The sequence below is a fragment of the Cyprinodon tularosa genome, unplaced genomic scaffold (genome assembly GCF_016077235.1).
Source record: "Cyprinodon tularosa strain WSP-4 unplaced genomic scaffold, ASM1607723v1 ctg556, whole genome shotgun sequence".
Classification (NCBI taxonomy): domain Eukaryota; kingdom Metazoa; phylum Chordata; class Actinopteri; order Cyprinodontiformes; family Cyprinodontidae; genus Cyprinodon; species Cyprinodon tularosa.
In genome coordinates, this window is record NW_024039292.1 from 218,413 (window position 1) to 232,300 (window position 13,888).

At 40.3% G+C, this 13,888-nt stretch overlaps 1 protein-coding gene across 2 annotated transcripts in view; it reads left to right on the top strand.

Moving 5' to 3' along the window:
• Positions 1-1,509: 1,509 nt before the first annotated feature.
• Positions 1,510-13,888, top strand: part of otud7b (OTU deubiquitinase 7B) — a 73,017-nt gene continuing 60,638 nt past the window's right edge. The window contains exon 1 of one of the 2 annotated variants that reach the window (XM_038305332.1): positions 1,510-1,714. The gene's annotated coding sequence lies outside the window, so the exon portion shown is untranslated. The remainder of the gene's footprint in view (positions 1,715-13,888) is intronic. The other variant, XM_038305334.1, reaches the window with a different exon arrangement.

The window sequence follows — 13,888 nt, forward strand, 5'->3', positions numbered from 1 at the left end:
TGAAATAGTCATTAATTCTCATCCTTATTGTACACATTCTTTAACGACATACAAAATAAACTAAATTGATTCATTTTCAATTGGAAGAACTAGTGTGATACATAAGAAAAGTTACAAACACATTTTTCACAGCTTAGTCAGATGCCTAAACTACTCCCGTATCTAACATAGATGGTGTTATCTAAGCAAGAAATAGCGGAATGCATTTTTTTTATTGCCTAATAAACATATGATTACAAACGTAATCAAATAATTTTTCATTTTAACTTTTACATGTATATCTTTCTAATAAAATACAGTATTTGTTGTTGCTTATTTGTTGCAGTAGTTGGTTCAGAACTGCTCAATGTTTCAGAATAAAATTAGAAAGAATATTTTATCTAATTATATTCATAGCAAAATATTTCTGTAAGATGAAATTGGGTTTGGAAAAAAAAAAACTTAATGAAACAACTTTAAAGCAACTGAGCTGAGAGGAACATACATTGCCTCTGCAGAAAAACTTTTGTTAAATCATCAGAAAGGCAGAAAAACAATAAAACTTCTTGAAAAATACAAGTTTATGTAACAGAAAGGCCTCTTTATTATTCTGTTTACTTTTATTAATTTATTTTATTCTGTTATTCTGTAAAGTCCAATTTATACAAAATATAAATTGGACTTTAAAATAGAGGCTAACAGACTTTTCCATGCTGCAGCCCTGGAAAACTGGGTCAGCTTCTGGATGGGAAAATATTTAAAGGTCTTTAGCAGGGGGTCCATTGCATGGGAGTCGCAAAAGTTTTGGATGATTACTTTTTTTTTATATTGCCCCCTGCAATTTTTCCAATAATTGAAATGTCTTTAAATACATATTAACATGAATTTAACACAATGTAGTAGACAGATAAATGGAGGCAGAAGACGTCTTTCAGTCATCAATGCACACATTCAGCGACACGCAGGAGCTCGTTTAAGCTGGACACCGTTTCATTCACAGCACCTGTCCCATCGACCAGGAATCAGAATCAGAAATACTTTAATAAAGTGACCTTGAGAGTCAAGAAAGGCGCTGTTAAATAAAATGTATTATTATTATTATTACTTAATAATCCCAGGAAGAAATTACTTTGTAATAGATAACACAATTTCATATAATATATATAAAATTAGGGGTCTATTCTTCATCATTTCAGTTGTAAGAATGTCAACTTGTATTTTCTAACACTATTAAATTACCAAACACTTAAATTACAACCGTAAATATCGGCCTCAGATTAGGACGTCAGTCGACCTCTATGACGTAGAATTTACATCATCCTGGATGATCTCATTCATCGCTTTTTTTGTCAAAACCCTCAGAGCCCATTGGCTACTCGGACAAACCTAGCAGCCTCTCTTCTCATTTGGTGTTTACTCTACTGGGGAAAATCAGTCAGTGTCTGGCCGCGATCATTGGTCAGCTTATACGTCGATTCAATCCGCAGCGCTTCCTGATTGGCTCATTCGCTCTGGTGGGCGGGACCAAACCCCTGCTTGACATTGTTGTTGTAAGTGGTAGAGAATTACTTTGTCGGCGGTGGTCCTAATGGAGCTCCTGTGCTGTTTGGAAGCTGTGAATATGCTTAAAAGTTAAAATTCTGCTTTTTTGAGGACGATATAAGATATTTACAAGTTAGGACTTTTTGGGAAACTTAACGGGACGATGGGAAGTAGATGTGAGAGGCCGCTGAAGGTAAGCAGTAAAAGGATCCCCCCCAGCTAGCAGCGTTAGCTGGGGTTAGCTCCTCGTGAAGTAGCCAGTTGCTAGCTGGACGTAAAGCTCTGCTGTTCCAACTGAAGGAGGAAACGCTTCCATTCTTTGTGTCCATTATAAGCCCGTGTTCTTCAATTTAATATTCTGCTGTGTTTGTGAAGGTAAAGTTTGGGGTTGTAGGTAAACCAGTCTGTGCGTCTGGACGCCTCAAACGCGTTTATATAAGCATATGTGTTGTTAGCAGATAATTAAAGAAAAAAGAAATGATCAGCTTCAAAATCCGCTGTTTGAAATGTTCTTCAAAAGTCTGCAAACATTTCTATGGGTTTTTATTGAATTTCAACAATATGGCTTTAATTTTGCTCCACTTTTTTTTTTTTTATTAAATATCAAAATAAATTCCTAACCGTCTGCGCTAAAGCTGGCGTCAGGATCCAGAAGCTGAGCCGCCGGTGTGTGTTTAAAGTGCAGCCGTGATCTAAGGCTTATTTAAGGCAGCAGCTTAGCGGGAAACGACCAGAAGTCACTGTTTACACCTGCTCACGTGTAAAGCAGGAGCCTCCTGTTAACGAGCCAGCTGTGGAGGAAAAGCAACATAAAGCGGCTGCTTTTAGGGCTCAGCTGCACAGCCCGGTCACCGGGTTCACCTTGTTCCTGGTTATTTGCCGTCATTTCCAGCACCTCCTCCATATGAGAGAGAGAAAGGGTTGAGTTTCTCTTAGCTTTGAATTATTTACCTCTTGCAGTTGTGGAGGCCTTTGTTTGTCAAAGTTGGGGTTGTTGGTCAACAAGAGAAGTAGGGCAGTTTTGTTGTTGTTTTTTAACAGGGATTGTTGTGCATTTGGTCTGCTTATGTTGTCTCTGGTTGCATTATGCACCATATATTATTGTTGGCTTCTACTAAACTGCAGAGATAATTATCTACCAGATCAGGGGTAACCAATTAAAAATCATCCATTCCATTTCTGTCACTTTCACGCTGGTCAGGGTTCCAGCAGGTCTTTAAAAAGTCTTAAAAGGCATTAAATTCTTCAAAATAAATTTATGAAAGAAGTCATTCAAGCTCAGAACGATGAGAATTAAGGCAGCGGAGTCACATGCGAAGCAAGAAACACAAAGTTTCAAAATGGAGTTACCGAGAAACAGCCGGTATTTCTCCGTTTAGTTCCACCCTTGTCTCTGCAACGCCTCCACTTATCACCAAATCAAACATACTAAGAAAACCATACAAAGAAAAATAGCTGCAAAAAAGACTTAGCACTGGTTATGTTGGGGCTTTAAAACTGATTTGTTTTGTTCCCTGCTAAAACAAAGTTTGTGAATTCAGTTAAATAATTGTTAAAATATATCTGTCATTTGTGTGTTTTTAGCTGTCTTCCTGTATGGGGAAACTTTTCAAAATTTGAAACATTAGAGCAGTGGTTTATGTTAAAATAAACCTTTGGGTTAAGTTGTCGCAAGCAGGTTTTTCTTGTGTTTCTTGTGAATTTGGTCTTAAATTTTTATTTCAAGTGGCATTAAAAAGTCTTGAATTTAACTTGCCTTATGCTGTAGGAACCCTGCTGGTGCCCATCTCCAGCTGGCTATGGGCGAGAGGCGGGGTACATCCAGGACAGGTCGCCAGTCCGTCGCAGGGAAACACTCCAAACAGGACAAACAACCATTCATGGATACACACATACCCAAGGAAAATTCACACAAGCCAATTAACCTAACAGTCATTTTTTTGGAGTACCCGGAGAGAACCCACAAATGCTCAGGGAGAAATGCAAACTCCATGCCGGACTGGGTATCGAACCTGGAACCTTCTTGCTGCAAAATCAGTGGGGTCAGAATAAGGAAAAGTTTAATTCTGAATAGGAATTGTTTAATGGCCATAAAAAGTCAATCTAGGTTAGGAGGAAATTTTTCTAGTTTTCTCTTGATCAACTCTGATTACAAAAAAATCAAAATTCCCCTAATTTTGTATTAAAACTGAGAACTTTATTTTTTTTCTATAGTGGCGTTAACAAGCCCTGTTTACTTTGATGCACTATTTAAAGTCAAACAACGTAGATCAAGGACTGAGGTGAACATTTTGTTGATTAATTGTATAAAAAATCTCCTATTTCTATTGGATCAAAAACAAGTGTCTCTAATCAAAGAATATTAAGGACACAGATTACAATCTTCTCATAAAATCAACGGGTTAGGATCTTGAACAAAAATATAATCGGCAAACTCTGGCATTTATTTAGCTGTGAATATAAAGTAACAGACATGGAAAGTCTGAACTGTTAAATGGTCTTAACGTTTCTACCTCAGGAAGTTTCAGCAATTAATGCACCCGTGTTTTGGGTGCATTATTGCTTTTCAGTTATAGGATCCACCCTTAACAGGTGCCCGACGGCAAACAGTTTGGATCAACATCCGGGTTGATTAGAGAAGTGAGGTAGTGTAATCCCAAGCGTTTAGAAAACACCTCGAGCAGGTACCTTTTATGAGGGTGTGGCATCTCTTTTCTGAACTCAAAGCCACGAGGACACATCAAATGTAAACACTGTTTAAAATGATTCATGGTGCGTCCACTGTTTGGAAACTACTCACTTTTTATATGTGCAAATATAGAAGCAAAGAAAAAAAATCACAGGAAGCATTTCCTGATAATTAAACATAATACGGAGCAGTTGTTGGGGTTTTTTATGAGTCATTTAAGGTTTTAGATTGTGAGGTAAACTTGTGGGTCAGAATGCCTTCTGTATCGTACTGAAATCTGACTCATTATTCAAATAGACTTTGGTTAGCTGTCTGCAACGGCATTTAGCTTAAACTTAACACTTGGAGTGATCAGCCTAACCTCCCAGATTCCCCATACTCCGTCAGAGTTCACCGCTCACATACGTCGTGTAGAGTATTTGTCTGTCATGTTAATCAATGAGCGCTGTTCAACATCCGCTGCTACTCCTCCGCACGACACCGTCCACGTACTTCTTCTCCGTCAGTCACCCTCGAAATACGGAGCCGAGCTATTTTTTGCTCCGGTCCGGCCAGGTCAAGATCCGCAATTGCAGTCGCACCAAATTGGAAAAAGAGCGGCAAGAAGCTCCAATTTGTCAAACTAAAATATAGTAACTACAGCTCGGTAACTACAAATTGGAGAGTAATTCTTATATATTCCCAAAAACTGTCCGTTTAATTAAATGATTGGATGCCAACTAGGGCTGCAACTAACGATTATTTTAAAAATCGATGAATCGGCCGATTATTTTTTCGATTAATCGATGAATCGGACAAAAAAAAAAAATTTATATTAACCTCTTTATTCCAAAATAAACATTTTAGACAGAACAAACAAGCACACAAGTACAGGTTGCTCATTAACTGTACTGGTGCAATATGAAAAATAAATGTTTGTGTAAAAACTACGCAAACTTACATGAGAAATGTAGCTGTACATCCACAAAATATAGGCTACTTTGGTTCATAAAGCGCAAAAAGAGACAGGCATTTTTGTTTTTTAAAGCCCCTAAGGGGTTCAACAATAGGTCCCCCCATTTCAAGAAATGAGTTTTTTTTAGACTAGAAGAGTTCTTCCTTTTAAGACAGGAAAGTATAGCAGTTAAAGTTGCTGCTTGAGAAAATACTGAACCATAGAGATAAAAATAGCCCTGTGATTCAAATTATAAATTGTATTTGGAATAAAAATGAGAGAACTAGGGGTGGTAAAAAAACACATCCTCCAAAGACAGATATTTACATGGGAATGTGGCAGATAATTAATTGACATATTACTGATCTTGCTGGATTTTGTTCTGCTTTACTTCCATAAATTGCAGGATCTTCTTTTCTTTATCTTTGCCAGAAGATTTAAACTTTAAAAGCCTTGCCCTCATAATTTGCAAGTTAATTTATTTATAAAGAAAATATAAACGCTGCTTAAACAAATGTAAATGAAATTAAAAGTAAAATAAGTAGCCAACCTTATCCTTGTCTGTAACCTACTAACAAGGTAAGGAAAGCATCAGATGAGCTACCTGAGAAACTAACGTTACGTTTCCCCACTTTAAAACCAAACAAACATGGTTACTCATCCTGCTGATCAGCTCTCTTCACTGCCATCGAAGGCTCCAAAGTGTTTTCTTTTCAGGTGCTGCGTCATAACAGTGGTGCTTCCGTGCCATGTTAATTTCTTTTGAAAAAAGTTGCATGTTATCACTTTTTTCACTTTACAAAGCGCAGGCTATTTTAATTATTGTGATCAATTTGCGCCGTCAATCCCGGCGCATGCGCGCTTCATTTGCAGTCTGGACGCTGAGGGTAAACTCCTCACTAAAATCCTGCGGCTCTGACTGCCGCGCTGAGAGGGATTCCTGTGGGAGAGGGAGAAAGGCGTTGGGATGGGGGAGGCGCCCCACGGCAGGCAAAAGCCGCCAGTGACACCGTAAAAAGTCGCCAGATTTGTCGCTAGTCGCTTTTTTGAAAAATAGTCGCTGGAGGGGTCTGAAAAGTCGCTGAGTTGGCAACACTGCAACTGCGGCGCTGACTCGCTCCGCCATATTTTTTTTTCTTCCCCCGGATGACGACGGCGGCGGATGACGCATTAATCGCGCGACACAACTAATCGATGATTAAATTCGTTGCCAACGCTTTTAAAAGTCGATTTTTATCGATTTTATCGATTCGTTGTTGCAGCCCTAATGCCAACTATTGGTACTTCAGCATACCAGGAAGCAGATTTCTCATCTTGATTTAAATATTTATTTTAAGTTTCATCAAATCTAGTCAAAAGAAACTTCTAATTGCAGGCATGGATGAAGAGATGCTGAGTTTGGAAGTAAAGAACAAACATGGTTCATAAAAACAATTTTGTTTGTTCCTAGTTATCCCTGTTATATTTATATTTTGATATATTTAAAATATTTTTGCAGATACTGAACACACGCTGGATGCTGATGGGGATTGTTTTAATATGTCATATTAAATTAACATTCATTTCTGCATGTTTTGCTCCTCTGAATTTGATAATAATATTGCACATGCTCTCCTCGAGCTCAGAGGAATTCTGAGCGGAGAAAGGACTAGAGGAACAGCGGAGGCTGTAGGTTTTGCTTTGGGCTGGCGGTCTGAAGCGAGGCAGTGACGGACAGTGGTGTTACTTACACATTTGTTACCTAAGATGAAGTATAGCAGTGTTTCCCACAGGATTTTTGCACATTTTTAAGCATGGCGTATCCCACCTAAAGAGGAATGCCGTCTTTTTTTACATTGGACTCTTGATTTCACGTTATTACCTCATGTTCTACTCACCTGTATGAGTTTTGTGTCATTTGGAGCTGTTTTGAAGATATTCGGTCAGACTAAACTGTTGATAATTTATCATTTATGGTACGCCAACATGGCGTTCCCACTTTTTCTTTGCTTTTTCTGTTTTCCCTTGTGGTCCACTAAGGAGCCTACAAATCCGTATCTTCGAGAGGAAAAACACAATAGACAAGTTGATTAAGTGACTGTGTGAATCATTTGCTGTTATTCAAGATAAAACATTTAAAATTCATTTATTTATTTTAGACCAAATAACATTTTACATTTACATCCTGCTCGCTCGCTGTGGCTCTGACTGCAGCGTTGAGAGGGACTCCTGCGTAAGCAGGAAAACGGGGTTGGGACTGGGGATGCGCCCCACGGCACCTCCGCTGGAGGACAAGAGTAGGAACGATACGTGCTTTTACGTAAGAGTTTCCAAAACCCGCCAGTGACACCAGAAAAATCACTAGATTTTGTCGCGAGTCGCTGGAGGGGTCTGAAAAGACACTAATTATAGCGAGAAAGTCGCTGAGTTGGCAACACTGCATGGGCGAACCGGGCAGCCAGGGTGGCATTTTTATAAAGGAGGGCGGGACACGCGCTTCGAAAAAAATATATATAACTGGCGCTTGGAGTGGGTCTCGCCCTGGGAGTAGAACCGCCACTGATCATCTATGAGCGTAGCGCGCATTCTTCCTGTCGCTTGGTTACGGCCATAAACAATTTGTCTCTCTATGGCGCTGGGTTACAAACTGACAGATCTTTTCTGTTGTTGTTGTTTTCTCTCTCTGTGTGTCTATATAAGACTTTGGCGGGCCCAAATGAGACTGGCGGGCCGCCATTCATTTATGGGAAACACTGGTATAGATACTAACAGATAATAACACTCTGGTAAAAGTTGAAGTATCAACTTGCTGAATTTTTCTACCATTTCGAAAAATTCTCTGAGATAGGGCCAAGGATGAGGGAGGTCTTGTTGGTCTCTGTCTCCCGATACGTTCTCGCCTGTGTCCGACCTTTCAGACATTTCAGCATCTTTTTCTGAATCCCACATTGTAGCATGGCATAGACAATTCACGTTTGCAGTTTGAAGAACACCTGCTTGCTTCTGATGGTTTCCTTTAGCTAACCAATGGGTGTTTGCGTTCTATGACTCATCCAATCACACTAGTTTTCACTAGATGTGGATGGAGCCAATGATCTGCATTGGATGGAGCACATGACGGGAAATAAATATTTGTAAACATTTAACCGAAGCCAAGAGTAACGAGTAACGTTTGTTTTAAAAATGTAAAGAATAGAAAGTAAAGATACATGTGTGAAAATGTAATGAGTAGAAGTCAGAAGTAGGAAGAAAAATAAGTAATGGAGTAAAGTATAGATACCTAAAAAGTGTACTTAAGTACAGTAACAAAGTATTTGTACTTCGTTACTTGACACCTCTGATGACGGAGGATGTGGGATTTCGGGGTAAGTCGGCTTTCTGTAGAGGAGTTTTTCACAGACAGAAGGAAAGTCTCAGTTGTAACCTTTCAGATGTTTTCTTTGACTTTTTGTGTTTATGGAATTAAACGTTTGGAAGTTTCCTCTAAGCGTCGTGTTTGACCGACCGCTCTACCCAAGCATTCTCTGCAGGACGCAGGTTATGAAGAAGTAACATTTGTCACTCGGCACACTCCCCAAACAGCTGTTCCCTGGCTGAGTGCGCCATGGATCCAGTGTCAGAGCCAGGCCCATTTGGCCACACAGTGATTCCCTCAGGATATAGAGAGTGTGCTCAGATTAATAAGTAAGTAGATAAGTGCTTCTCCAGGTTAGTGGGACGAATGCATCTCATTTATGAGTTCACACAATCTTCTTTAGCTTTCAGCCCGCTAACACTAGAAGCTGCTCCTTTGATAGTTTGGTGATAGAATTATTTTATGGTCTTCCTTTTAAAACAGAGTTAAAAGCAGTGACAGTGGAAGAGTTTATGCCGTCACATTGAGGAAAACATGTTTTGTAAATGGTAAATTTAAAAAAATTGCAATCCAGAAATAAATCTTTGTACCATGCTTTAATTAGATTAAAAATGTTCAGATTTAGATTTATGAATTACATTCTTTACAAATTGCGTTTCACAGATCACATTGTCTTCACTTCAAGCTCAATACAACAGTTGCTCTTGAACAAATTTTGCTAACATTCTCTAGACCAATAGAAGACTTTTAGCTATGGATTCAAACAGGTCCAGCTTTCTCTGGTATTCACCACCCGTACGCCCTGTCGCCTAGAAACTGTAACATTTGACACAAAAAGCAGGCAAAGAATGGATAATGAACTTCTCGCTGCGGTTCTGGATGCTAATAACGTTTTCAAGGAGCTTCAGTAGTAGCTGCAAAAGTAATATGTATAGTCCCCACACTGCAGCGATATTGGAATCTGAGATCATCCTGATCTCGCGAGCTTTCAAGGTTTCACTTGCAGATTAGTCTGGAGACTCTCCGTTAAAGAAAATTTGGAGCCGTTCACCAAACGAACGTCCAATCAGCGTTGGCTTTGAGGCGGGTTGAGGTGTGACGCAACAAGAAGCACGACAGTTCAGTCTAAAGAACATGGCGGCTTCAGCCGATGAAACTAGCGTTAGCGTGGCTATCGAGCAAGTTTTATCGAAATTACGGAGTATTTCTTCACTGAAAGAAGAGCAAAACACTGCTCTGGAGGCTTTTCTCAGAGGAAAAGATGTTTTTGCTCATCTCCCGACTGGTTTTGGCAAGAGTTTGATCTTGTGGTTGTGTTTTCGTCATCGCTCTGTTAGTACGTCATATGCTTCGTTGATCAGATTGGTTTATTTGGCCCGTCTATCACCAACATAGGCCAATCAGCTAACCAGTATTTTCGCCTCTTCCCAAAGTTACTTCAACGGAAGGTTTCCAGATGGTTATGCGGAGCAACTCCATCTGGCGGAGTCATGTTAATTATAAAATGCAATTACAATATTCACCCCTTTCTGCGCCATTTACCGTTTTCCTCTGAGTACGGAGCAGGCAGCTTGCTTGGACTCGCAATGAATCATGGGATACCAAAGGCTACGAAGGATACAGCGGACCCGTCCTTCAAAACGGGCAAAAAGAAGGCTGCATTCGTCAGCCGCTATTAGTCTTCAAATCCGAACAGGCCTCGGCGCTGCGCTGACATAATCGGCCAACATATCTGGCCTTTGGAGGACGCAGCCGCTGAATTCGAACTCAGCAATTGTGATCTCTGCAACGCAACTTGAAAAATAAAAATGTGAAAATTTTGCTAGCAAAGCAATGAAAGCATAAAACATGAAAACGTAAGGGAAAAAATTAAAATGAAGAAAAATAGAACTTGAAAACTTTCTTTGAAAGAAAAACAGTTCCAAAAAATTTCCACTGGACTTGGTTTCCGAGTTTGAAGACGTTTCACTTCACATCCAGGAAGATTTTTTTAATTCAAAATGTCATGAATAGCATTGAGTTCAAGGTTTTATACAATACCTAACATAGGCTTGTTTTTGTTTTGAAAACATACAAATTGGGGGTCGCAGGTTTTTAATTTTTTTTGGAATGACTCGACCTTGATGATTGAGAACCTTCACCAGCAAGAAAAACAATTAAAAATGGATTCTGTGAAAACCGGCTTCTGATTAGGAACTTCTTCCTTTCACCAAATCTGTCCTTGGCAACGATAGCAGAGCAGATCTCACTCCATACTCGCAGCCCTCCCCTGCTCGCCTGATTGCCAGCCAGTCCATGACACAGCACCTTTCCTCAGCCCCCAGTCAGTCTGTGTCATCTTGGAGAAACTCAAAACCGAGGAACTCATCTGGGTGGTGATTGGAGGAATTAACTGGATCCTGCAGCTGCACTTGTTTCTGTGGGATTCAGATTGCTGGCACAACTTGTCATCGAATAGCTAGGTAATAAAGTTATGGGGAAAATGAAATAGAGTACAGCCTCCTGGTGAAAGTGGAACAGCCATAACTCAATACAGCATGATTTTCCACACCCATAACAGAAGCTGGGGTAATAAGACCGTGCTGTATCGGTTACTCTCTCCACTTCACCTTTTTCTTCTCTCCATGGAGTAGCTGATAGAGCTCGCTGCTAGGAGTTGGTGCATAAACAGTCTCCAGGTTACGTTGCCGTTTCATTTTTGATGAATTCTTGGATATGGGTTATATTTTTTCAGTCGGTGTGTCTGCGGAGATGATGTCCGTCCTTTTAGTGTACTTTACAAAAGGTTTTAGCAACAAATTGAAGTGAAAGCAAAGTCCAAAGAGACTGGAAGGTGGGGGGCATAAGTGTTATCCTCCTGAGTGGTTGTCCCATGCTGATTAGGGAGGAATGTTTTTCACAACCTCCCTGTAAAAGGAGATTGTTTCTACCTGAGAAATAAGAATTTTTTTTCTCCACTCTTTGATGTACTGTTCATGCAGAAAAACTCCTTCGCATTATTCTCTATTTTACTAATCGGTTCATGTAGGGATTTTTTTCCCCAATCGATCCAAAAACAGATGCTTCTCCAACATCCTTCAATAAGCCAGTAAGAGGAAAACACCTGAAGTATGAATTTAAATGTGACCTATGTGTTGATTTGAAGAAGGCCACATGCTGAGATGCCTCGTTTCTAAAATAAAGGGTGTTGCTGAAGTTTTCACCTCAGTCGTTTATTTATTCTCTTCATGAACCGAGGACGTTGGTGAAGTTGTGCCAGAAATTTTGGATCTCTAAAGAGTTTGTATATGAGGGGGAGTATTTATTATTTTTATTTATCATCAAAAGGATGTATGCTGGTAACCTGACTCCGCCAGATGGATTTGCTCCGCATATCCATCTGGAAACCTTCTGTTGAAGTAATTTTGGGAAGGGGCGAAAATACTGGTTAGCTGATTGGCCTATGCTGGTGATAGACGGGCCAAATAAACCAATCAGATTAACGAAGCATATGACGTACTAACAGAGCGTCGACGAAGAGGAGCCAATTGATAGATCAAACTCTTGCCGAAACCAGTCGGGAGAAGAGCAAAAACATCTTTTCCTCTGAGAAAAGCCTCCAAAGAAGTGTTTTGCTCTTCTTTCAGTGATAAAAATACTCTAATTCCGATAAAACTTGCTCGATAGCCACGCTAACGCAAGTTTCATCGGCTGAAGCCTCCATGTTCTTTAGACTGAACTGTCGCGCTTCTCGTTGCGTCACACCTCAACCCGCCTCAAAGCCAACGCTGATTGGACGTTCGTTTGGTGAACGGCTCCAAATTTTCTGTAACGGAAAGTAGCCAGACTGATCTGCGAGTGAAACCTTGAAAGCTCGCGAGATTTGATGGTCTCACGAGGCTAGTATGCTGGTGAGGATTGTCAGTAACCCAGGTCATTGTCATTCGGAAAAAAAATAAGAAATCACTCTGGACTTTGTTTCCAAGTTTGAAGATGTTTCGTTTCTCATCTAGGAAGCTTTTTCAATTCAAAATGTCAGAAATAGCGTTGAGTTCGAGGCTTTATACAGAAGCCCAACAAAACCTTGTTTTTGCTTAGACAACATGCAAATTGAAATGGACTAACGGGTCCAGCTAATGGGAGTCGTTTGGCTTCTTTTGTTAGCCTGCAATACCCCATACCTGTCTAAAGGGCAGATTATACTTCTGCAACCGCACATATTAAATGTTGCTTGGGTCTGGTCGCGAACCAGTTTAGCTGGTATGCTTCTCTACCGTCGGTCTGGAATTTCTAGGGACGCACGGCAGTTTCCCGCCAAAGCACAAGGGGGAGACTATTAGAGAACTTTGGTGGTGCCGGCGGGAGTGTTTATCTTCCAAAACAACAATGGCGCTTCTGCAAGATATCACGGTCACGGAGATAGATCTAGAGTTGCTAGACATCGAAGAGGAACAGTTTCTGGCTCATTTCCCTCCAGGAGTAGGCAGAGACTTTGTCATCTGTATATTATTTTTCTGAGGTGTCATACAAGTGGTTGTACTTCCGAACTTCCTCGAATAACCTTTCATCGTAGTTGTCCATTGTAGTTGTTCCTCAGTTTTAAAAAATGGCGCGCCCCGGCACCGACTCGAAAAGGACGAGCACACAGACCGCCTGAAAGGCATACCAAGGACAATCACAGCTGCTTTTTCTCTACGCACTTCTGCTTGAGGTTTGCGTGAGTTTGCGACCGTCCAACGCATAGTGAGGATTTTTTTGAGGTGCGCGACCACGGTTGCAGAACCTCACAGAGACAGAGTTGGCGGTTGTAGAGGCTATGCGTCAGAAGCTTAAATTGGCCTTAAGACCTCGCCTATTCAGCCAAGCCAACAATTCCCTTACCGACCCCCCTTTCAGAGACATAGACAGGTACGGGGCACACAGTGTACGCTCAGCTTTAAATGTTTGTTTGGCATGTTTGGTTAGCATTCGCATTAGCTGAACCGACAAATGGCTTGCGAACTGACCCTTTTCTTAAGAATAAGATCCCTTCTGGACTCTCAATACATTTTAAACTATATTTGCTATTATTCAAAATTTCATCAGCGACCTAAAGGAGGCGAAGGTAGAAAACAGTTATTCTGAATCTTGAAGGAAAGCACTGCCTGAGGCTGAACTCTGACATTTCCACTCAGGTGGATTTCATTGCAACAAAACAAAAGAAAACAGGAAGGATAAAGCTCAGATACTTTGTGCCTAAACTGCAGCATTTATCCAATTCAGTGCATCTTTGTAATTTCAGGTTGATCACAGTATATTTGTCTGTTGTTGATGCTAATTCCATGTATGGAGGTGAGTTGGAGCTTAGCTGCAACAAAATAAATTAAAATTCAGTTCATTGAGCAGCAGTCTTGCTTTTATTTTATCCATCATTTTCTTATCTTACTACTGA